Source organism: Loxodonta africana, chromosome X (genome assembly GCF_030014295.1).
Source record: "Loxodonta africana isolate mLoxAfr1 chromosome X, mLoxAfr1.hap2, whole genome shotgun sequence".
NCBI lineage: Eukaryota > Metazoa > Chordata > Mammalia > Proboscidea > Elephantidae > Loxodonta > Loxodonta africana.
The window spans coordinates 59792927-59818370 of NC_087369.1; the positions used below are offsets into that span (position 1 = coordinate 59792927).

At 38.2% G+C, this 25444-nt stretch overlaps 1 pseudogene; it reads right to left on the reverse strand.

The window, feature by feature from the left end:
* Positions 1 to 9056: 9056 nt before the first annotated feature.
* Positions 9057 to 9152, reverse strand: LOC111748859 (U6 spliceosomal RNA; annotated as a pseudogene).
* Positions 9153 to 25444: the final 16292 nt, after the last annotated feature.

Sequence of the window (25444 nt, forward strand, 5' to 3'; positions counted from 1 at the left end):
AGAGTAAGTGTTGACTATTACCTCTTATATAGATGATTTTTTTTTAATTTTTCGTTGTGCATTAAGTGAAAGTTTACAAATCAAGTCAGTCTCTCACACAAAAAGTTATATACACCTTGCTACATATTCCTACTTGCTCTCCCCCTAATGAGACAGTCTGCTTCCTCCCTCCACTCACTCTTTTTGTGTCCATTTCACCAGCTTCTAACCCCCTTTACCCTCTCATCTCCCCTCCAGGGAGGAGATGCCAACATAGTCTCAAGTGTCCACCTGATCCAAGAAGCTCACTCCTGACCAGCATCCCTCTTCATCACATTGTCCAGTCCAATTGCTGTCTGAAGAGTTGGCTTCGGGAATGTTTCCTGTCCTGGGCCAACAGAAGGTCTGGGGGCCATGACCACAGACCGGGGTCCTTCTAGTCTCAGTCAGACCATTAAGTCTGGCCTTTTTATGAGAATTGGGAGTCTGCATCCCTCTGCTCTCCTGTTCTCTCAGGGGTTCTCTGTTGCATTCCCTGTCAAGGGTGTCATTGGTTGTAGCCAGGCACCATCTAGTTCCTCTCGTCTCAGGCTGATGTAATCTCTGGTTTATGTGGCCCTTTCTGTCTATTGGGCTCCTAATTACCTTGTGTCCTCGGTGTTCTTCATTCTCCTTTGGCCCACGTGGGTTGAGACCAACTGATACTGATGCATCTTAGAGGGCCGCATGCTAGCATTTAAGACCCCAGACACCACTCTCCAAAGTGGGATGCAGAATGTTTTCTTAATAGATTTTATTATCCCAATTGCCTTAGAAGTTCCCTGAAACCATGGTCCCCAAACCCCTGCCCCTGCTATGCTGGCCTTCAAAGCATTCAGTTTATTCAGGAAACTTCTTTGCTTTTGGTTTAGTCCAGTTGTGCTGACCTCACCTGTATTGTGTTGTCTTTCCCTTCACCTAAAGTAGTTCTTATCTACTATCTAATTAGTGAACACTTCTCTCCTACCCTGCCTCCCTCCCCCCTCTTAGACCCATCAAAGACTATTTTCTTCTCTGTTTAAACTATTTCTTGAATTCTTATAATAGTGGTCCTCTAAAATATTTGCCCTTTTGCAACTAATTTCACTCAGCATAATGCCTTCCGGGTTCCTCAATGTCATGAAATGTTTCACAAATTCATCACTGTTCTTTATTGATGCATAATATTCCATTGTGTGAATATACCATCATTTATTTATCCATTCATCTTGTTTATCCATTCACTTTGTTTGCTTCCATCTTTTTGCTATTGTAAACAGTGCTGCAATGAGCATGGGTGTCCATATATCTGTTCGCGTAAAGGCTCTTATTTCTCTAGGTTATATTCCAAGGAGTGGGATTGCTGGATCTTATGGTAGTTCTATTTCTAGCTTTTTAAGGAAGAGCTAAATTGATTTCCAAAGAGGCTGTGCCATTTTACATTCCCACCAGCAGTGTATAAGTGATCCAATCTCTCCACAAATCTCCCCAACATTTATTATTTTGTGTTTTTTGGATTAATTCCAGCCTTGTTGGAGTGAGATGAAATCTCATTGTAGTTTTGATTTGCATTTCTCTAATCGCTAAAGATCGTACGCATTTCCTCAAGTACCTGTTAGCTACCTGAATGTCTTCTCTAGTGAAGTGTCTGTTCATATCTTTTGCCCATTTTTTAATTGGGTTATTTGTCTTTTTGTAGTTGACTTTTTGCAGTATCATGTAGATTTTAGAGATCAGGTGCTAATTGGAAATGTCATAGCTAAAAATGTTTTCCCAGTCTATAGGTAATCTCTTTACTCTTTTGGTGAAATCTTTGAATGAGCATAGGTGTTTGATTTTTAGGAGCTCCCAGTTATCTAGTTTTTCTTCTGCATTGTTAGTAATGTTTTGTATACTGTTTATGCCATGTATTAGGGCCCCTAACATTGTCCCTATCTTTTCTTCCATGATCTTTATCTCTTTAGATTTTATGTTTAGGTCTTTGATCCATTTTGAGCTCTTTTTTGTGCATGGTGTGAGCTATGGGTCTCATTTCATTTTTTTGCAGATGGATATCCAGTTATGCCAGCACCATTTGTTAAAAAGACTGCCATTTCCCCATTTAACTGTTTTGGGGCCTTTGTCAAATATCAACTGCTCATATGTGGATGGATTTATGTCTGGATTCTCAATTCTGTTCCATTGGTCTAGGTATCTGTTGTATCTATGTACCTGTTGTAATAGGCTGTTTTGAATACTGTGGCAGTATAATAGATTCTAAAATCAGGTAGAGTGAGGTCTCCCACTATGTTATCCTTTTCAGTACTGCTTTACTTATGTGGGGCCTCTTTCCCTTCCATATAAAGTTGGTGATTTGTTTCTCCACCTCATTAAAAAATGTCTTTGGAATTTGGATCAGAATTGCATTAAATCTATAGATCGCTTTTGGTAGAATAGACATTTTTATAATGTTTAGTCTTCCTACCCATGAGCAAGGTATGTTTTTCCACTTATGTAGGTCTCTTTTGCTTTCTTGCAGAAGTGTTTTTGCAGTTTTCTTGTATAAGTCTTTTACATTTCTGGTAAGATTTATTCCTAAGTATTTTATCTTCTTGGGGGCTACTGTAAATGGTATTGATTTGGTGGTTTCCTCTTTGATGTTCTTTTTGTTGGTGTAGAGGAATCCAACTGATTCTTGTATGTTTATCTTGTAACCTGATACTCTGCTGAACTCTTCTATTAGTTTCAGTAATTTTGTTGAGGATTCCTTAGGGTTTTCTGTGTATAAGATCATGTCGTCTGCAAATAGAGATACTTTTACTTCTTCTTTGCCAATCTGGATGCAGTTTATTTCTTTATCTAGCCTAATTACTCTGGCTAGGACCTCCAGCAAAATGTTGAATAAGAGCGATAATAAAGGGCATCCTTGTCTGTTTCCCAATCTCAAGGGGAATGCTTTCAGGCTCTCTCTATTTAGCATGATGTTGGCTGTTGGCTTTGTATAAATGCCCTTTATTTTGTTGAGGAATTTTCCTTCTATTCCTATTTTGCTGAGAGTGTTTAATCATGAATCCATCTTGAACTTTGTCAAATGCCTTTTCTGCATCAATTGATAAAATCTTGTGGTTCTTGTCTTTTGTTTTATTTATAGCATGGATTACATTAATTTTTTTTTTTTTTTTTAGAATGTTGAACCATCCCTGCATACCTGGCATGAATCCCACTTGGTCATGGTGAATCATTTTTTTGATATGTTGTTGAATTCTATTGGCTAGAATTTTTTTGAGGATTTTTGCATCTAAGTTCATGAGGGATACAGGTCTGTAATTTTCTTTTTTTGTGGTGTCTTTACCAAAAAAAAAAATTTTTTTTTTCTTTTACCTGGTTTTGGTATCAGGGATATGCTGACTTCATAGAATGAGTTTGGGAGTATTCCGCCCTTTTCTTTGCTTTGAAATACCTTTAGTAGTAGTGGTGTTAACTCTTCTCTGAAAGAGTTGGTAGAACTCTGCAGTGAAACCGTCTGGGCCAGAGATTTTTTCTGTTGGGAGTTTTTTGATCACCTTTTCAATCTCTTCTTTTGTTATGGGTCTATTTAGTTGTTCTACCTCTGTTTGTGTTAGTTTAGGAAGGTAGTGTGTTTCTAGGAGTTCATCCATTTCTTCTAGGTTTTCAAATTTGTTAGAATACAATTTTTCATAGTAATCTGATATGATTCTTTTTAATTTCAGTTGGATCTGTTGTAATAACTCCCATCTCATTTCTTATTCATGTTATTTGCTTCTTCTGCTTTTCTATTGTCAGTTTGGCCAATTGTTTATCAATTTTGTTGATTTTTTCAAAGAACCAACTTTTGATCTTGTTAATTCTTTCAATTGTTTTTCTGTTTTCTGTCTCATTTAGTCTGCTGTAATTTTTATTTTATTTTTTTCTTCTGGTGACTGAGGGTTTCTTTTGTTGCTCTCTTTCTAATTTTTCAAATTGTAGGGATAATTCTTTGATTTTGGCCCTTTCTTTTTGTATGTGTGCATTTATTGATATAAATTGGCCTCTGAGCACTGTTCAAGTTTCTGATAGGAAGTGTTTTCATTCTCGTTGGATTCTCTGAATTTCTTTATTCCATACTTAATGTCTTCTCTAATCCAGTCCTTTTTGAGCAGGCTATAGTTCAGTTTCAAAGTGTTTGATTTATTTTACCTGCTTTTTCTGTTACTGATTTCTACTCTTATGGCCTTATGGTCAGAGAAGATGCTTTGTAATACTTCAGTGTTTTGGATTCTGCTAAGGCTTGCTGTATGACCTAATATGTGGTTTATTCTAGAGAATGTTCCATGTGCACTAGGAAAGAAAGTATACTTGGCTGCTTTTGGGTGGAGTGTTCTGTATATGTCTATGAGGTCAAGTTGGTTGATTGTTGCATTTAGATCTTCCGTGTCTTTATGGAGTTTCTTTGTGGATGTCCTGTTCTTCACCGAGAGTGGTGTGTTGAAATCTACTATTGTTGTGGAACTGTCTATGTCACTTTGCCATGCTCTTAGTGTTTCTTTTATGTATCTTGCAGCCCTGTCATTGGGTGCATAAATATTTAATAAGGCTATATCTTCTTGGTATATTGTCCCTTTAATCATTATATAGTGTCCTTCCTTATCCTTTATGATAGATTTAAATTTAAAGTGTGTTTTGTCAGAAATTAATATTGCCACTCCAGCTCCTATTCGGTTGTTGTTTGCTTGATATATTTTTTTCCATCCTTTGATTTTCAGTTTGTTTGTGTCTCTAAGTCTTAAGTCTGTCTCTTGTAGGCAGCATATATTGGATCTTGTTTTTTAATCCATTCTGCCACTCTCTGTCTCTTTATTGGTGCATTTAGACCATTTACATACTGCGTAATTATGGATAGGTATTCATAAAAAATATATATATATCTTTTTTTTTAGTTTTTTTATGAATTTAGTGCCATCATTTTGATGTCTTTTTTTGTGTGTTGTTAACAGTTTCTTTTTCCCACTTAATTTTTTGTGCTTAATTTTATTGTCCTTTCCTCATATTTGTTGTTGTTGATTTTGTTTCTGTTGAGTCTCCATTTTTTCCTTGGATTTTATTTTGATGAGTAGGATAGTTTTTCTTCTTTGTGGTTACCTTATTATTTACCTGTATTTTTCTAAATTTACACCTAACTTTTATTTTTTTGTGTCACCTTAACTTCCTCTCCCTATAGAAGACTGTTGACTACGTTTCTTATTCCCTCTTTATTGTTTTAATGTTGTTGTCTTTTACATAACATTGTTGTTACCCTTTTTTGAGAGTTTTTTTTTATCTTGATTTATTTTTTTTGATTTCCGTCTCTGAGTTGACTTCTGATTGCAGTGCCCACTGTTCTAGGCTTGGGTCGATACCTGATATTATTGATTTTCTAACCAAAGAACTCCCTTTAGTATTTCTCAGTTTTGGTTTGGTTTTTAAGAATTCCCTAAACTTCTGTTTATCTGGAAATGTCCTAATTTTACCTTCATATTTGAGAGACAGCTTTGCTGGATATAAGACTCTTGGCTGGCAATTTTTTGCTTCACTGTTTTATATAAGTAATCCCATTGCCTTCTTGCCTGCATGGTTCCTGCCAAGTAGTCCAAGCTTATTCTTACTGACTCTCTTTTGTAGGTGACTTTTCGTTTATCCCCAGCTGCTCTTAAAATTCTCTATCTTTAATTTTGGCAAGTTTGATCTTAATATGTCTTGGTGACTTTCTTTTAAAAACTACTTAATGTGGAGTTCAATGAGCATCTTGGATAGATATCTTCTCATCTTTCACAATATCAGGGAAGTTTTTTGCCAACAAATCTTCAACAATTCTCTCTGTATTTTCTGTTATCCCTCCCTGTTCTGATACTCCAATCACTCGTAGGTTATTTCTCTTGATAGAGTCCCACATGATTCTTATGGTATCTTCAGTTTTTTAAATTCTTTTATTTGATTTTTCTTCAAATATATTAGTGCCAAGTGCTTTATCTTCAAGTTCAGAAATTCTGCCTTCCACTTGCTCAAATCTGCTCCTCTAACTTTCTATTCAGTTGTCTACTTCTGTAATTTTGTTGTTAATCTTCTGAATTTCTGATTGCTGTCTGTCTATGGATTTTTCCAGCTTATTAAATTTTTCATTATGTTTCTGAATAATCTTTTTAATTTCTTTATCTGTGTGTTCCTTGGCTTGTTCTGCCTATTGCCTCATTTCTTTCCTGATGTCTTGAAGTGTTATGTATATTAATCTTTTGTATTCTGCCTCTGGTAATTCCAGGAATGCACTTTTATCTAGAAGATCCCTTGACTCTTTGCTTTTAGAGCTTGTTGAGGTGATCGTTGTCTGTTTCTTTATGTGACTTGATATTGACTGTTGTCTCCAAACCATCTATAAGTTATTGTATTAATTTATTCTATGTTTGCTTACTGTGTTTTAGCTTCTTGCTTTGTTTTGTTTTGATATGCCCAAATAGGTTGCTTGAGTGAGCTGGCTTGATTATTTTTGCCTTTGGAGCTCTGACGTCCTTTCCCATGCTGGATAGGGCTGTTATCAGGTATATCAGTCTAGAAGTCCATTCACTTTTCTTGTATTAATTCCGCTCAGGTGTCCAGGTAGCTGATCATCAAGTGTGTGGTACAGGCTCTGACTTACAGTCTTAGAGGGCCAAGGGTGATTGGTGTAGGTACCAGTATCTGGTTGCAGCAGGGGGTCACACTCTGAACAAGGCAGGGGGCTGAGAATCATCCCCCATGTGTCTCTGAGGAAAGTGTGTTCCTGTGCCCTAGAGTGTGCAGGTGGGTGGGTTCTGCAGATGGACCATTGGCACCCAATATTTTTGGTTGTAATGTTGGGAGGTACCAGTTATTCTTGGATCCCTGTTGCAGGTGGCTTGGTGACCTGAGTGGAGCCAGCATTTCTTAGGCCCCTGAAGTGGGTTGGTGAGTGCCCTGTTTAATACTCAAAGCAATGTCAAACATCAAACACCCACCTCTCTGCCGCACAGCTGAAATGGCTGAAGTCTGCCAACAAGGGCCTATTCTCCTGAAATAGGCCCACACAGGGTCATGGAGAGGGGAAATGTACTCAAATTTCACGGACCATTTATGCCTGGATAGGAGCCACTTCTGTCCTAAATTCCCTCGGTTAGTGGAGCTGGCAAATTATCTTTTCCCCCAATTGCAAATTTATTCTTCCTCCAAGGATGGGAGGATGTCTGTAGGCACTCAACAGGGCCTATCTTAAAACTAGGGAAATCAGCCACTGAAGCCGGCTTGGGTGCGGGTGCAGTAAATATACGCAAGTACTTAGCTTTTGCTGAGAGCACTGTTCTTCTCTGGTTCTGGAGGTGTGAGTAGGCTGTGTGGCTGGCTGCTTCTCTCTGAGGAAACTGCAGCTGAATGCTAGTAGCAGCCCGCTGCCGCCGCTCCTGGGATTGATGCCTGAGGGCTCCCTGCAATTCAGGTCCTGTAACTCCTCTCCACTTCTGAACTGTCTCTTCCTCCCCCTGCCCCTCAGTTCATTTTCTAAGCTTACCTTTGATGTTCAGGGCTCCTAGCTTGTCATAAATATACTCGTTTCACTTGTTTTTTAGGGTCTTTGTTGTAAGAGGGCTGGCCGGAAGTCTGTCTATCCCACCAACTTGGCTCCTCCTCCTCCATTGATTCTTGCTTGAAGCAATCTTGATCATGATGGTTGCAAAATTACAATTTTTCCAATTCTAGCACACCCTCCACATTTACCAGTAAACCCTCAGTATTCTACTATAAGCATAAGCCCTCCCTTCTCCTCCTTCATTTACCTGTTATGCAGTTAATAAGTGGCAGATTCTGAATTGGAACCTGGGCAATCTGGCTCCAGAGCCTGTGTTCTTCACCACTACCCTACCTTTTTCATTACTTTCTATTTGGCAAGAATGTTATCTCCACCCCTCCCACATCATCCACCAGGTTGATGGATTATGAAAACTATTATAATGGATTATGAACATTGTGAACTCATAGATTACTATTTTTCATCAATGATCCATAGTTCATTACTGTCCTTAATAATTTTGGTGCTCAAATGTCCATATATGGACTATGGGAGCCCTTTCAGTTGGTTATTGTTTCCTTGTGACATGGCCCCATTGTTTTCTTGAATGCTTCCTTCCTTCTTGGCACAATATGCTGTTCCAGGCTCATCTTGTACCTATTCTGCTCCAGCTCTGGGATCAACTTTTTTCTCCTAGGAGCCCTGGCTTCTTTTAGTGGGGAATAGTATTAGAGACCAAGATTTGGGACTGGATATGTTGAGCTGTGATTTTAAGAATGAAAGATAAGTCCTATGGGAGCTGGTCAGATAGAGGACTGTCCTGGTCATGGGGAAAGAGGAGATTTCAGGGGTTAGAGGGTATTCTCAAGAGCATACATGGCTACTATAGCCACACTATGGCTCACACAACAACCTCACATAACATTACTAAAGGAAGGACAGAGTTTTTGTTTGCTTAGCCCTGAAAGGTGAATCATTATTGCTTGAAACCAATCATGGTAATCTCATTCACATTTGCCTTGTTGGGCCTACTGGTGAGCATGTGACCCAGTTCTAGTCAGTGTGACCTTTGAGAAGGCCTGTTGTGAGGTTTCTGAGAAAGTCTGATAAAAGCTACAAGCCTTGAAAAAAAAAAGCCCTTTTTGTTCCATGCCCCTTTCTTTCGCTTAGAATGTTGTTTAAGGGTGTGATGTTTAGTGCTACAGCAGCCATCTTGTGACTATTCGTTCATTCAATAAATATTTATCAAGTGCATCCTATGTGCCAGGCACTATTGTAGGTATAGGGATACAAGTGTAAACAAAATAGACTAAAATACCTGCCTTTGTGGATCTTACATTCTAGTGTGGGGTAGAGGTAACAAATAAAACAAACAAAATATATAGTATGCCTGATTTTTGATGGTGATAAGTTATATGGAAGAAAATGAAATAGAGAAAAAGAAAGGAAATACCATAAAAAAAAAACATAGGAGTGGGTTATAATCTTTAATAGGGTTACCAGGGACAGCCCCATTGAAAAGGATGTATTTGAGAAAAATATGAAATGCTTCATGAATTCGGATATCATCTTTGTACAGAGTCATCTTAATCTTCTCTGTATTGTTTCAATTTTAGGGAAAACGCGTTGTTGAAGAAAAGAAAGACAATGCTACACACCAAGGTGGTAGATCATAAAGATCAAAAGAGCCTGGGTCTTTGATGACTTCATTGAACTGCTGAATTAAGCTACTCTGGAATTGACTTCCATACACCTTGTTATGTGAGATAACAAAATGTCGTTATCATCTAAGTGACAATTAGTCAGATATCTTCAACCCAAAGCATTTTAACTGATACAGGGGTCATTAAGTAAGTTTGCTCGACTGGATCAGAAAGTGGCTATAGGGCCAGCTTGGGATTTCCACTTGTGTAGGATTTGGAAGATCAGCATGCTAAAACCAAAAAAAAAAAAAAGAAAAAAAAAACAAACCTGCCGCCGTCCAGTTGATTCCGACTCATAGTGACACTACAGCAGAGAGTATAACTGCCCCACAGGGTTTTCAAGGAGCGCCTGGTGGATTCCAACTGCTGACCTCTTGGTTAGGAGACATAGCTGTTAACCACTAAGCCACCAGTGTTTTCAATCAGCATTCTAGGGTTAGAAAAATAATTTGTAGCCATCAAGGTAAAGAGTGTTTTAGGCAAGGACCAATGCATACTAAATCTAGGGGACATTTTAACGAAAAGCAGGTCATAGACTGGTTAAATGGGCAAGGCTTAAGGCCAGATGTTACCAGGGGTCCCAGGAAGAAAATAACCAATCTAGCAAGTTGAAGATGACCATGAAAACGTAAAGATAGGAATGGAAAAAAAAAAAGGCACTAGAAGAAAAGAGTTATTTGGGAGATGGGAAAGCACAGGAGGCAGGGAAGTACAGCTTTTGAGATAGGAGATTTAGACTGAAGCTGCAAGCCTACTGATTATTCAGTAGTTGACATTGGGCAAGTGGCTTCATCTCAGAGCCTCATTTTCCTTGTCTGTATAGTGAGGGTGATGATGCCTTCTTACAGTAGGTGTTGGAGGGTTGTTATGGATTAAATTGTGTCCCCCTCTAAAATATGTGTTGTAAATCCTAACCCCTAAATCTGGTTATAATCCCATTTGGAAATGGGTTTTCTTTGTTATGTTAATGAAAGAGTTTTAGTGTAGGTTGTGTCTTAAGTCAATCTCTTTTGAGATATAAGAGATTAAACAACCAAGCCAACAAGCAGAGATGGGGGAAGATAGATTCCACGCCACATGAAGATCACCAATGAGCCAAGGGATAGAAGCTGAAGAGACAAGGACCTTCCGCCAAAGTGGACAGAGAGAGAAGCCTTCCCCTAGAGTTGGTGCCATGATTTCAGACCTCTAGCCTCCTAACTGTGAGAAAATTAATTACTGTTAGTTAAGGCCACCCACTTGTGGTATTTCTGTTATAGCAGTACTAGATAACTAAGACAAGGATTAAATGGTGTAATTTATATGAAAGTGCCTGGCCTATAGCAGGTTTTCAATAAATAGAATAAATAGTAGAGTCTGGCTGACCACAATAGTAGTACCTATCTCAGTTGTGAGAATTAGACACTACATGTAAAGTGTTTAGAATAGTGTCTGGCACATAGTAAGTTTTCAGTAAATGTTAGTTTTATCATTAAATGTGACGGAGATATCAAGGAGGATCCTGCATTATAAAAAGTTGGTGTACTCTGCTGTACTCAGAACTATCAGGGGAATAATAACAGTAATTAACAAATCCTGACTTATAGATTTAAAGAAAACCTTTATTGTCCTCCAGAGGCTCTTGGAACATGTTATATAGGCTTTATAAAACTAAATCCACTTTTCTACAAAGAGGTTTAGTGTCTTATCTATCTATCTACCTATCTATCATCTATCTATCTAGCTAGCTTACCTCAGGTTGTGATATTGAGAATTAGAACCTAGCTCTTCTCTGACTTTTCTTCTGGTCAAAAATGCCCCTGAGGCTGGGGTCTGGGGAACATGGTTTGAGGAGACTTCTAAGTCAACGGGCAAAATAATTCTATTATGAAAACATTCTGCAACCCACTTTGAATTGTGGCGCCTGGGGTCCTAAATGCCAACAAGCAGCCATCTAAGATACATCAATTGGTCTCAACCCACCTGGAGCAAAGGCAAAGGAAGAACACCAAGGCCACACGACAACTAAGAACCCAAGAGACAGAAAGGGCCACATGAACCAGAGACCTACATTATCCTGAGACCAGAAGAACTAGTTGGTGCCCAGCCACAATCGATATCTGCCCTGCTAGGGAGCACAACAGACAACTCCTGAGGGAGCAGGAGGCCAATGAGATACAGACCCCAAATTCTCATAAAAAGACCATACCTAATGATATGAATGCGACTAGAGGAATCCCAGAGACAATGCTCCCCAGAAGTTCTGATGGCACAGGACAGGACCCATCCCCGAAGACAACTCATCAGGCATGAAAAGGACTGGTCAGCGGGGGGGAGAGAGATGCTGCTGAAGAGGGAGCCAATTAAATTAGGTGGACACTGGAGAGTGTGTTGGTAACTCTTGACTGGGGGGGGATGGGAAGATAGAGAGAGAGGGAAGATGGCAAAATTGGCACGAAAGGAGAGACTGAAAGGGTTGACTCAATGGGGGAGAGCAAGTGGGAGAAGGGAGTAAGATGTATGTAAACCTACATGTGACAGACTGATTGGAATGGTAAATGTTCACTTGAAGCTTAATAAAAATTAATTAAAAAAAATGCCCCTGAATTTCCTCTTATTCCACAGTACACTAGAATTTTTCCAAACTTGGCTTCTCACCATTGAAGTGCTTGACCCCAATTCTCATGTCCCCTCTCAGGCAAAAGAACTGAGACCTAATCAGGGGTAGAATTTAAAGTATTTAACAACCTTTGGCCTCAGCAGGAGCTGGGTCCTGGAAGGCCCTTTGAGGTCATAACCCAGTAGTGCTTGCTGGATCATAGGGAGATGTGGGAGGAGCCCAGGGGGAGGAACTGTTATGGTCAAGGCCCAGGGGTACTTGAGAGAGTTGGGCAGTGGCTATTTACAAACCAGTACCAAAATATGTTAATATTTTAACCTTAGAATTTTATTCCCAGTGCAAACCGCTACATATCAGTCCTGGGCCTAAGAGAGAATACTTAACTCTATATTCAGTGTATATCTCCAACCCTGCGATAGAGAATTCTTGAATTCATTAAAAGCCTCTGTCAGCTATAATTTGGTGTACAGCCAATACTACAACATTGCAAAGAGATGTGTTAACTAAGTTTCTCAAATCTTCTACCATTACCCTTGAAAAGATATGCCGATGACACCAGTAACACTGATATCTTGGTTAAATTGCAAACCAGGTGATCCCTGTCTTCTTGGCCTTGTCCTAAGTCATGATATTCTGTTGCTGCTGTAATTATACTTAAAGCCAAGGTAGAGCTTATTGGATATGGGAATCGCACAGCTTGCTAGTGAGACAGAGTTAAGCTAGAGGTTCTCCAACCATATTCTTCAAGTAGCAGGTGTCCTGTGATCTGAGAATGACCAAGGATTGAAGGGAGTCCTTTCAGCTTTCTCCAGCTTTGGCTGCCAAGTGCAGACAGTTTCCTGAGTCCCTTCTCTCTTGCTCTTATGATTAACCTTAGAATTGGGGAATTGGGCAGAGGAAGGGGCCACAGTGTGGACTTAGGTCTGGAGAAGCAACCCAAGTGTCTTTGGGAGGCAGAGGTGCAGTCTCCCATCCAGCCCCCTTAGGCTCCCCTTCACCACCCAAGAAACAGGTGGGGTTAGAGCTGAGCAGCCAAGAGACAACCCAAGGCACCAGAGAGTTAGGTGCATAGTGGGCCTATGAGTTTACCTGTACCAGTACCTCAGTCCCTCTCCCCTCCAGGCCCTCACTGCAGTCAGGCTAGAAAATCTTCCAGATCACCTGCTCCTACCCTTTCTACCTGGTGTAGCACTCCCTTCCCCAACATTCCTGCCAAGTGCTGTCCACCGAGGATCTGAGTGAACTGGAACAGACCTGGAAGCTCCCTGCCTCTGCAGGCACAAGATTCCACTTGTCAGAATGTCCTTCCTGCTGGTGAGCCAAACCTATTCCCCTGTAACTTCCTCCTACTCACCTAAGTTCCGCGCTAAGGAACACTCACCCAGACAAAACTGCTCCTTATTCTCAGGAATGTCCTTCACATATTTGAACACAGTACCTCAGTCATTTCTTTCTTCTCAGCCAGGCTTCTATTTCCTTAGCCAAACACATTCATCTCTTTCAGCCTCTCCTCATTAATGCCAAAGGCGGTGATGCTTATTCTGATGCCTGAGGAATATTACAGTGAGATAGTTAATTGCCCAACTTGATCAACTGGGGTTTGTGTGACGGTTAAGACTGTGTGTCAACTTGGCTGAGCCATGATTCTCAGTGTTTTGGCAGTTGTATAATGTGATCACTTCCCTGTTGAAATCTGATATGTGATCACCTCCATGATGGAATCTGCTGAATGGTACCAGTGAGGGTGGGGTCTGTGGCGACTCACTGCCCCCTCAGCCTTCATCTGTCCACCCTCTGCTGCCTACTTCCTTCCTGCTCACCTTGCTGAGGTTTTTTTTTTTTTGGCTTGTTCTGGACCCTGCAGCTGCCTCTTGGTCTTCTGACCTCTGGTTCTTGGGACTTGAGCTAGCAGCTTACCTGCTGATCTTGGGATTCATTGATCTTCACAGTTTGTGAGCAAGAACCTTGTACTCCGACCTGCCAATCTTGGGTTTGCCAGCCCCTGTGGCTACGTGAATCAGGAGAAACCTCTCTCCTGATCCATAGACTTGGGATGTTCCAGCTTCTATAATCATGTGAGCTGTTACCTTGATATAAATCTCTCTTATACATATTTATATGCTTTACTGGTTTTGATTCTCTAGAGAACTCAGCCTAAGACAGTTTGATTCACACTTGTTGTGAAACTTTGGGTAAGTCACTTCACCTCTCTAAGACTCAATTTCTTCATGTGTATAATGGTTTCTTTCCGGTAATGGAGTGTATTTACATTCTATGCCAGAGCTTGTGTGGGCATAATGGCAGGGTTACACCTAACTAATCATGATTATTTTTTATACAAATCTCCTTATGCTCTTAATATTTGAGACTGTGTATACACTACAATGAATGCACTGATTAGCTCATTTTGGCTAACATTTAGCTAACAAGATGTTGTTTGTCTCATGTCATTTGCTCTTGTCATTGTCTTTATACTAATCTATATAAATGTGGAGCCCTCATGGTGCAGTGGTTAAGAGCTATGACTGCTAACCAAAAGTTTGGCAGTTCAAATCCACCAGCCACTCCTTGAAAACCCTATGAGGCAGTTCTACTCTGTCCTGTAGGGTCACTATAAGTTGTAATTGACTCGACAGCAATGGGCTGTTCTTAATTTTGCAGGTTGCATAGTCACCATTTGTTGTATTTTATTTCTAATTCCTGGAACGTACCAATGCCTCAGTGTGGTTCATTCAAGTACAAAAGCAGTGATGAAAAACAGTAACAATTCAGAGAAACAATAAAAACATAGTGAACTTGACTTTGGGACAAATATAGAACTTGAAGATATATGTATCAGGACAAGTTCATCTGCAAATATGATATATCAGGCAAAAAAAGACAAGATTTAGTAAAGATGAATTAAAACAAATATCTGAACATTGCATTTTATTAGGTGGAGATCATAGTTTGTTATGAAACTTTATCCAATGATGCCACTGTAGCTTTCATAATATTTTCATACAAAGCACAGGGACCTCTCCGGTAACCAATCAAATGTTTCCAGACAAAGAAGAAAATAATGCTTTCCAATTCTGATTGTTGAATATTATTAATTAAGGGACATAAGAGGCCCAAACTATGTTGCATGTCTTAAGGCAAATGAACTACTCCTAGCACTATTTTGTAAAAAACTAATCACAAAGTTTGTGGCAACTCTTACAGTCAAAGAAAATTCAGAATGAATTTTTTGGCAAAATTCCTTTATCACTATCAGATATGGAAAAACAATTTCTAATATGTGAACAGTGCTATGGGGTATTTTCAGTTGGCAATCTGATACATTTATGAGAGAGAAGTGCTAGTGAACTTTTGTTCCATTTATCACTGAAAAGCCAGATTTTGAGAGGAGATAATATTCATTTACTTAAATATTTTGTGATGTGTGATAAAGACTGAAAATTTTGGGTTGAAATCAATATTGACAAGGCAGCGGCTATGCAGTAATAGAGCAGGGAAGGATGCTGTGGCCATATGAATAAAATAAGTTGTACCCAGACATCAATTCATACTTAGCTGTATTCAAAGAAATATCGTTGTTGTTAGTTGCTATAGAGTCTATTCTGACTTGCGGTAACCCCATTTGCCCAAGGTAGAACTGCTCTATAGTGTGTTTAAGGCCGTGATCTTTCAGAAGCAGATTGCCAGGCCTGTCTTTTGAGGCATATCTGAGTGTGGTCGAACTGCCAATATTTTAGTTAGTAACCGAGTGCTTAACCATTTGTGACACCTAGGGACTATAAAAAATATTCGTGGTCAGTAATAAGCCTCATGATTTTGATTCAGTGTTGAAGAAAAGAGAGAAGATTTGGATTATGATCATATATCTTCCATTGAGTGTTCATCTTTTTGTGATTCTAAGTGAAGAAATGGGCAACAAGTAAAAGTCTACTTTGCCATACTGGTTTATGAGTGCTATCAAGGGGAAAGATATTCCCCAAAGGTTTTTTGAGGGATAAAGCATAAAGCACTTCTTCAAGGCAAAAATAATACCAGAAAAGGCCATCTGTATGACTTAAATTGAATTGCTCAAGTGGTATATCTCAGTAATATATTCCTTATTTTAAATAAACAGCCTGAGCTTATCATTTCAGGGCTTAACTGTCATCATTTTATGGCATCAAGATTTCTTTATATGACTTAAATGTGGCACAAAATGGTCCAGTCACCAAGAGTTTGACTTGGTGATTTTCTTATCAGAGAAAAAAAATGGCATTTTTAAAACCACATCCATTTGCTATAATGAAATATGAACAATTATTTTTCAGAACTGATGTAACCTAAAGAAAGAAAGTACTAGATCCATAGTAATTTTCCAATTTGAAACACTGAATCTTTCAACTTTTAAGTGTGAAATGCTTATCATCTTCCTGTCTGATAGAGTGTTAAGAACTAATTCCATAATTTCTAGGTTAATGTTCTATTTGAATACGAATATCAAAAACTATATGCCTGAGCAGCCAAACCCTTGCTGCCATTCTCAAAGACTTAAATTTGTGAATTGGGATTTTTGCTTTTAGTAAAAATAAAGGTAAGTAAAGAAGCTGATGGGATATCAAACCTGACTTATAACTCGTCATTATTTAGCTAAATATAGGTGTCTTGGTAAAATATTGCTAAGAAATTTATCATTACTGTCACTGTAATAAAACAATTGTTATAACTAATTTTTAAAATTTAGTTGTTTTTTTTTTTTTAGTTAAAGCTTGCAATTAATATTTGTGTGTATTATCTGTGGAATATTTCCAACAAAATCATGGAAAACACTGTTGTAGTTGTTGGTTGACATCAAGTTGATTCCAACTCATAGTGACCTCATGTGTGTGGAGTAGAACTGTACTCCATAGGGTTTTCAAGGTGGTGACCTTGCAGAAGCAAGTTGCCAGGCCATACTTCCGAGGCACCACTGGGTGAGTTTGAACCACCTACCTTTTTGTTAGTAGTCTAGCCACCCAGGGCCTCCTGGAGAACACTAACCTATACAATATAAATTGGGATTGGGAAACCCCTCCAACCCCAAAATATCCTCCATCCCTGAATTTCTGCAATCAGAGTATCCCCCCACCCCATCAAAATGAAAATCCCACTGAGGACTAGCGCATTGTTTCTATCAGTTACCAATGCCTTATTGCAGATGAATTTGTTAAATCTTTTCCCAAGTAATTGATAGATGAGAACAAATTTTGATAGGAAAAAGGTGGAATAAGGAAGACAGATCCAGAGAATAGGATTAGAATCATCACCTAAAGAAGCTTTGAAACAATACTGATGACCAAGCTCTATCCTAGACAATTTTTTTTAAGTCTCCCCATGATTCCATCACGCAACCATGTTTGAGAACCACTGGTCTATATGCTGCCAGCCAGTTGTGTTTCATTGGAGGTGGGAGGTCTTGAGCTCCTGATAGTACTGCAGAGAAGGGGAAACATTAGGAAGGAAGAAAAGAGAACACTAATAAAAGGGAATATAGGAGGGACCCTATAATAAAACTGGTTTAATTTTCGGTTCAAATTTTATTCAAACTGTTTAGTTCAGTTGGAATACATATGGCCTCTTTGAATTTTCTGGAGCAGTTTTTAAATACATCAGTTATTAAGGGGTTTCTAGGGAAACTACCTAAGAAATTTAACAGTAACCTCAGCAATGTATGTAAGCAACTACCTGCTTGAGATACTCTTACGGAAGGATGGAATGGGGACTGAATTCTAATAAGGAAGGAAGAAAAAAAAATACACAAGAAAAAAATTCTGAGGCAAAGTAGCTATAAAACTTTTTATGACTGGGGTAAACCTAGTAAGTGGGGCATTTGGTCTTTTACTCAGGGAAAGAAGGGAGAAATGTTAGAGGAGAGAGATCACTACTAAGCCGTTCTTTCTGCTTAATGTGTTCTTTCAGGCTGAGAAAGGGAATATAGGAAGGCAAGTTGTATCTGACAGCTAAGATACAGACCAAAGGGTCTTTGATGCTGATCAAGGCAAGGTGTGGGTGCAGGCTAAACTGAGAGGAAAGGGTTTCTTTCCAAAGTATGGCAAGGAAAAGGAATTAAGAATGAGAAAAAGGAAGGGAATGCATCTAATCATATATAATGGCTTGTCATAAATTATCAGCTTTTAAAAGGAAATATTTGTTTCAAGTTCTTTTAACATTAGTCATGTTTGATAAGAAGATGGGGCAATTAATTGTGTTTTCAAATCCTATGGTCCTGAGTTCAGAATTCCTGCATGACTCTCCAGAAAGACACATGCTTTCCTACTTACACTACAACACTATGAGTAGCCCATTCTTTCTTCAGTACTAGTTTCCCCAGATGGGGAGATAACTCTTAAGACAGCATGGTGTGATGAAAAGAAAACATGTTAGACTTGGGAATCAGACACACCTGTCTTCAAATCACAGCTCTGCTCTCATGAGCCGTGTGACCTTGGGCAAGGTACTTCACCTTACTGATTTGCAATTTCCTTATTTGTAAAATAGGAAAATGATAGTACCCATCTGTTATGGATTGAATTGTGTCCCCACCAAAATATCTGTCAACCTGGCTAGTCCATGATTCCCAGTATTGTGTGATTGTACACCATTTTGTCAACTGTTGTAAATCCTACCTCTGTAATGTTAATGAGACAGAATTAGAGGCAGTTATGTTAATGAGGCAGGACTCAATCTACAAGGTTAGATTTTGTCTTAAATCAATCTCTTTTGAGATATAAAACAGAGAAGCAAACAGAGAGACAGGGTGACCTCATACCACCAAGAAGCCAGAGCCAGGAGAAGAGCGTATCATTTGGATCCTGGGTCTCTGCGCTTAGAAACTCCTCAATCTGGGAAGATTGATGACAAAGACTTTCCCCCAGAGCTGACAGAGAGAGAAGACCTTCCCCTGGAGCTGGCACCCTGAGTTCAACCTTCTAGCCTACTAGACTGTGAGAGAATAAATTTCTCTTTGTTAAAGCCATCCACTTGTGGTATTTCTGTTATAGCAACACTAGATAACTAAGACACCATCTCCCAGGGTTGTTATGAAGTATCAAACAAGATGATGCATATAATATAATAAGCATGCACTAGGGGCTTTTATTGTTTTTGTTCTAAAAAAAAATAAAAATCACATCGCATTTAACAATTCAACTTATTACATGTGTACAATTTAGTGACATCAATTATGCCAATTGGTTGTGCATCCATTACCCTTAATCATTTAGATTTTTCCATCATCATAGAACAGAAACTCAGTTCTCCCTAAGCAAGGACTCCCCCATCCTCCCTTCTGCCCCTGTTGTTGTTGTTGTTAGGTGCCGTCGAGTCAGTTCTGACTCATAGCGACCCTGTGCACAACAGAACGAAATACTGCCCGGTCCTGAGCCACCCTTACAATCATTGTTATGCTTGAGCTCATTGTTGCAGCCACTGTGTCAATCCACCTCGTTGAGGGTCTTCCTCTTTTCCACTGGCCCTGTACTCTGCCAAGCATGATGTCCTTCTCCAGGGACTCATCCCTCCTGACAACATGTCAAAAGTATGTAAGATGCAGTCTCACCATCCTTGTTTCTAAGGAGAATTCTGATTGTACTTCTTCTAAGACAGATTTGTTCATTCTTTTGGCAGTCCAATATTCTTCGCCAACACCACAATTCAAAGGCGTCAATTCTTCTTTGGTCTTCCTTATTCATTGTTCAGCTTTCACATGCATATGATGCAATTGAAAATACCATGACTTGGGTCAGGCATACCTTAGTCTTTAGGGTGACATCTTTGCTCTTCAACACTGTGAAGAGGTCCTTTGCAGCAGATTTACCCAATGCAATGCGTCTTTTGATTTCTTGACTGCTGCTTCCATGGCTGTTGGTTGTGGATCCAAGTAAAATGAAATCCTTGACAACTTCAATCTTTTCTCTCGTTATCATGATGTTGCTCATTGGTCCAGTTGTGAGGATTTTTGAGTATATCTTTTCTGCCCCTGCTAACCACTAATAAACTTTGGTCTCTATATATTTACCTGTTCTTATCTTTTTATATAAGTGAGGTCATACCTTTTCACTCAACATAATGTCTCAAGCTACATACATGTTGTAGCATGTGTCAGGGCTTCATTTTTCCTTCTGGCCAAGTAGTATGCCATTGTATGTATGTACCACATTTTGTTTATCCCTTCATCCATTGATGGGCATTTAGGTTGTTTCTACCTTTTGGCTATTGCGAATAGCGCTGCAATGATCAATGGTGAACAAGTCTGCTTTCAAGTCTTTTGGGTGTACACCAAGGAGTGGAATTGCTGGCTCATATGGGAGTTCTATTTTTAGTTTTTTGATGAATTGCCACACAATAGCTGTACCATATTACATTTCTACCATGGATAAATGTTCCAATTCACTCACATCCTCACCAACATTTGTTATTACCCTTTTTTTTTTAACCTTAGCCATCATAATTGGAGGTTTTGATTTGCATCTCTCCGATGGCTAAAGACATTGAACATCTGTTCATGTGTTTGTTGGCCATTTGAATATTCTCTTTGGTGGAATGTCTATTCAAGTTCTATGCCCATTTTTTATTGTGTTATTTGTCTTTTTTGTTTGTTTAGTTGTATAAGTTTTAAATAAATTTTGGTTATTAGATTCTTATCAGATATATGGTTTTTGAAGATGTTTTCCAATCCTGTCTTCACTTTTCTGGTAAGGTCTTTAGACGAACAAAAATTTTAATGTTTATGAGGCCCTATGTATTTATTTTGCCTTTTGCTGTTTGTGTTTTTTGTTATTATAACTGATAACCCATTGTTAAAAACTGGCCAAACAGCCTTGACCCTGCGTTTTCTTCTAAGAATGTTATGGTTTTAGTTTTCACATTTAGGTCTTTAATCCATTTTTAGTTTGTTTTTGTGTATGGCATGAGGCATGAATCCTGTTTCATTTTTCTGCCTATGGAAATCCAATTTTCCCGACACCATTTATTGAAGAGACTCTTCTTTCTCCATTGAATGAATTTAGTGCCCTTCCCCAAAATCAGTTGACTATAAATGTGTGGGTTTATTTCTGTATTCTGTTCTATTAGTGTATGTGTCTATTATTACACCAGAACCAGGCAATTTTGATTACTGAAGCTGTATAATATGTTTAGTGTGAGTCCTCCTACTTTGTTTTCCTTCAGAATTGTTTTAGCTATTCAGGGCCCCTTGCCATTCCACATAACATTGAGGATTGGTTTTTCCAATTCTGTAACAAAGGCTGTTGGAATTTTGATTGAGATTGCATTGAATCTGTAGATCACTTTGAGTAGTATTGACATCTTAAAAATATTAGTTCTTCCAATCCATGAACATGGAAAGTCTTTCCATTTATTTAGGTGTTCTTTAATCTCTTTCAGCAATGTTTTATAATTTTCATTGTGTAAGTCTTTCACATTCCTGGTTAAATTTATTCCTAGGTGTTCTTAGATATTATCGTAAATGGAATTGTTTTCCTATTTTCCATTTCAGATTTCTCAATACTTGTGTATAGAAATCCGGCTTATTTTTGTTTGTTGACTGTGTAACCTGCAACTTTTCTAAATTCCTCTATCAACTCTAGAAGTGTTCTCGTAGAATCTTTGGGGTTTCCTGTATATAGGATCATGTTGTTTGCAAATAGACATAATTTTACTTCTTTTCTGATTTCTTTTTCTTGTCTTTTTGCTCTGGCTAGCACTTCCAGTACAATATTGAATAGGAGTGGTAAGCATAGGCATCCTTGTCTTATTCCAGATTTCAAGGGGCAAAACTTTCAATCTTTTTCCATTAAGCACATTATTGGCTGTTGGTTTTTCATAAATGCTCTTAATTGTATTGAGGAACTTCCCTTCTATTCCCATGTTTTTAAGTGTCTTTATCAAGAAGGGTATTGGGCTTCATCAAATGCCTTTTCTGCATCCATAGAGATGATCACGTGGTTCTTTTTCTTTGTTCTATTAGTGTGGCATATTAGTTGATTGGTTTTCTAGTGTTGAACCATGCTTGCATTCCTGGTGTAAATCCCACTTGATCTTGTTCTATGACCCTTTTAACAAACCGTTGGATTCCATTCGCTAGTGTTTTGCTGAGGATTTTTGCATCTCTGTTCATAAGGAATTTTGGTCTGTATTTTTTTAATTTTCTTGTGATGTCTTTGTCTAGTTTTGATATCAATGTTATGTTGGCTTCATAGAATGAGTTAGGGATTGTTCCTTCCTTCTCTATCTTTTGGAAAAGTTTAAACAGGATTGGTGTCAATTCTTCTCTAAATGTTTGGTGCAATTCTTCAGTGAAGCCATCTGGTCCAGAAATTTTTTTGGTTGAGAGGTTGATTACTGATTCAGTCTCTTCACTTGTTATGGGTCTGTTGAGATTGCTATTTACTCTTGAGTCAGTTTAGGTAGGTTGTGTGCTTATAAGAATTCATCCATTTCATCTAATGTTATTCAATTTGTTGGCATGCAGTTCCTCATAGCATTCTGCAATAATTCTTTTTCTTTCTATTGGGTCAGTTGTAATGTCTCCACTTTCATTTCTTATTGTGGTTATTTGCATCTTTTCTCTTTTTATCTTTGTCAGTCTAGCTAAAGATTTATCAATTTTATTGATCCTTTCAAGAGTCAACTTCTGGTTTTGTTGATTTCCTCTACTGTTTTTGTTTTTTATTTCATGTATTTCTGAACTGGTCTTTAATTCCTTTTTTCTAGTAGCTTTTTTCTCTAGATCCCCAATTGTAAAGTTAGATATCTTATTCAAGATCATTATTGCTTTTTAATGTTAGCATTTATTGCTATAAATTTCCCTTTAAGGGTTGCTTTCACTGTGTCCCATAAGTTTTGGTATGTTGTGTTTTCATTTAACTCCAGGTTTTTTTCCCCCCTCGCTTTCTTCCTTAACCCACTGGTTGTTTAGTAGTACATTGTTTAATTTCCATGTATTTGTGTGTGTTTTAGTTTTTCTTCTCTTTCTAATTTCTAATGTTATTCTTTTGTGGTTGCCCAAAATACTTTGTATAATTTCAATTTTTTTTAATTTGTTGAGATTTGTTTCATAACCTAACATATGGTCAATCCTGGAGAATGACCTATGTGCACAGAAAAAAAAGGGCATTGTTCTTATGATGGGTTAGAGTGTTTTTTGCATGTCCATTAGGTCTAACGGCTTTACGGTGTTGTTTAAGTCCTCTATGTCCTCACTTATATTCTTTTTAGATGCTCTGTCCAGTGTTGAAAGCGGTGTGTTGAAGACTCCAACTATTATTGTGGAGTTTTGTATTACTCCTTTCAGAATTTTCAGTATTTGCTTCATATATTTTGGGTCTCTGATGTTAGGTACATAAATATTTATAATTGTTATGTCTTCTTGATAGACTCTTTTTTATTATTTAATTCCATCTTCATCTTTTATAACATATTTTGATTTAAAATCTACTTTGTCTGATGTCAGTATGGCTATCCCTGCTCTCTTTTGGTTACTAGTTAAATGAAATATTCTTTTCCATCCTTTTACTTTCACCCTGTTTGTGTCTTTGGGCCTAAGGTGTATCTTTTGTAGAGAACATAGGATGAATCATATTTTTGTTTTCATTTTTTTTATCTCTTCTCCCATTCTCTGCCTTTTCAATGGAGAGTTTAAACCATCTAAGGTAATTGCTGAAAATGAAGGACCTACTTCATGCATTTTGCTAATTGCATTTCGTGTACTAGGTTGTTTTATAATTACAATACCAAGTGTTGAACTGTATTTCCTCTTTGTTATTTTCAGTACTGAAAATGTCCTGTGAAGATGGATCCAAGATTAAGGAAGACCAAAAGTATAATGTGGAAGTGAGAAACCACTAATATGTCCAATTCACTGCAAAGAGACAACTTGAGTTTGCAAAGGTGTGACTTTCCTGGCTGACTACAATCTGTACCACCTTTTTCTTGTATGCATAACATATGAACCAGTATCTGGGCATTCCAAATCCACTTTCCCTAGAAGGGGAGTCTTTATGGACTGAAGACTGCAGAAAGAAGGCAAAACTGTTAATCACACAAATTGCAGAGAGCAAAGTTCTCAATATAACTTTATAAGCATCATCTCAGTTGAGGGATATTCAGTAGATGCTCTTAACAGAACAAGTTGCTTTGTGCATCAATGCAATCTCAATTATAACAACAATTTTAAGCAATGGTGCAGACTACACAAGGAATCAGAGGTATGCTGTTTTGGTGCTGTCTAATATTTGGTGCTACCAAATATAGTTTCTCTCCTGGGAACCATGAAACTACAGTGTTTATCCATTTGTTGCCTCAGTGTTCAGCACTCATCCTTTTTGACCTAGTAGGCCTGGATCCTCTGATCATACTACAGCTACAGTTGACCAACAACCCTTATCTCACCTCAGTATACCTCTGCCCACTAGAGGTACTTCTGAGGCCCCAGATAGCCTAGATATAAGCTTACCTCCAGTGATGTGCTACTGGCTCAAACCTGTTCATGAGAACTCATAGTTAAATTTTGAGGACATTTGCAAGGATTTGTAAACACAGTCATCATTACAAATTAAATTATACAAATGTATGGTTAAATAAATTATATTTAAAACAAAGTAATAAATTTATTACTCATTTTACTATGTCTTACTATTGTCTATGATTTTACATTAGATATTATAAACCGAAACCAAACCCAGGGATGTTGAGTCAGTTCCGACTCATAACAACCCTATAGGACAGAGTAGAACTGCCCCATAGAGTTTCCAAGGAGGGCCTGGCGGATTCGAACTGCCAACCCTTTGGTTAGCAGCCGTAGCACTTAACCACAAAGCCACCAGGGTTTCCATTAGATATTATACCAGATGTTATATACATCTGTTGTATCTGTATGGTGAAATGCTATATAATGGTGTGCTTTGGCATATCTCTTCTCAACTCTGCATGCAGTGATGCCATGTTGGTAGCATGAAATCGGCCCTGGTGGAAGTATTTACACCAAAGAAATTGGAAGATTCTACACATCAAGGCCTTTTTTCCTAGAAAGCTGGTTTTTAAATGTTCACCAACATACTATTGAACTTACCTCCCTTAAGTCTCTAGAGAATCTAATGATCTCAAGAGTCTAATGAACTTATATCAAGAATCTAATTATTTCATCCCAAATGGAATACTAAGATCTCTCTCCATATTTCTGTGTCCAAAATAGTATTTCCTTGTACAGCCTTATATTTGGTTGTTACTCCTCACTGGCATTTTCACATTTATTCTCTTTATCTATTATCTATCTATCATCTATTTGTCTGTTTCTCTCTCTCTCAAGATTCTGTCTCCTGTCTTTTAAAAGTATCTCATGATATCACTTCTTATGGGGGACATACCCTGGATTAATTTTTCCCATTTAAGCCCTTAAGGGCATAAGCTTTGAGCTCTTCTAAATGCAAAGAAAGAAATAACTCCAGTTTCCACTGTAATACAGTGTTGGCAAAATGATTAATTTGTTAATTCCCGCATTCATGAAGTCTTTATCAAGCATTTACTATGTGCTAGGCATCTATACTGAGAATTCTGAAATAAAATAGAACACGATCCTGATCCAACCCTTAAAAACCTCACGGTATA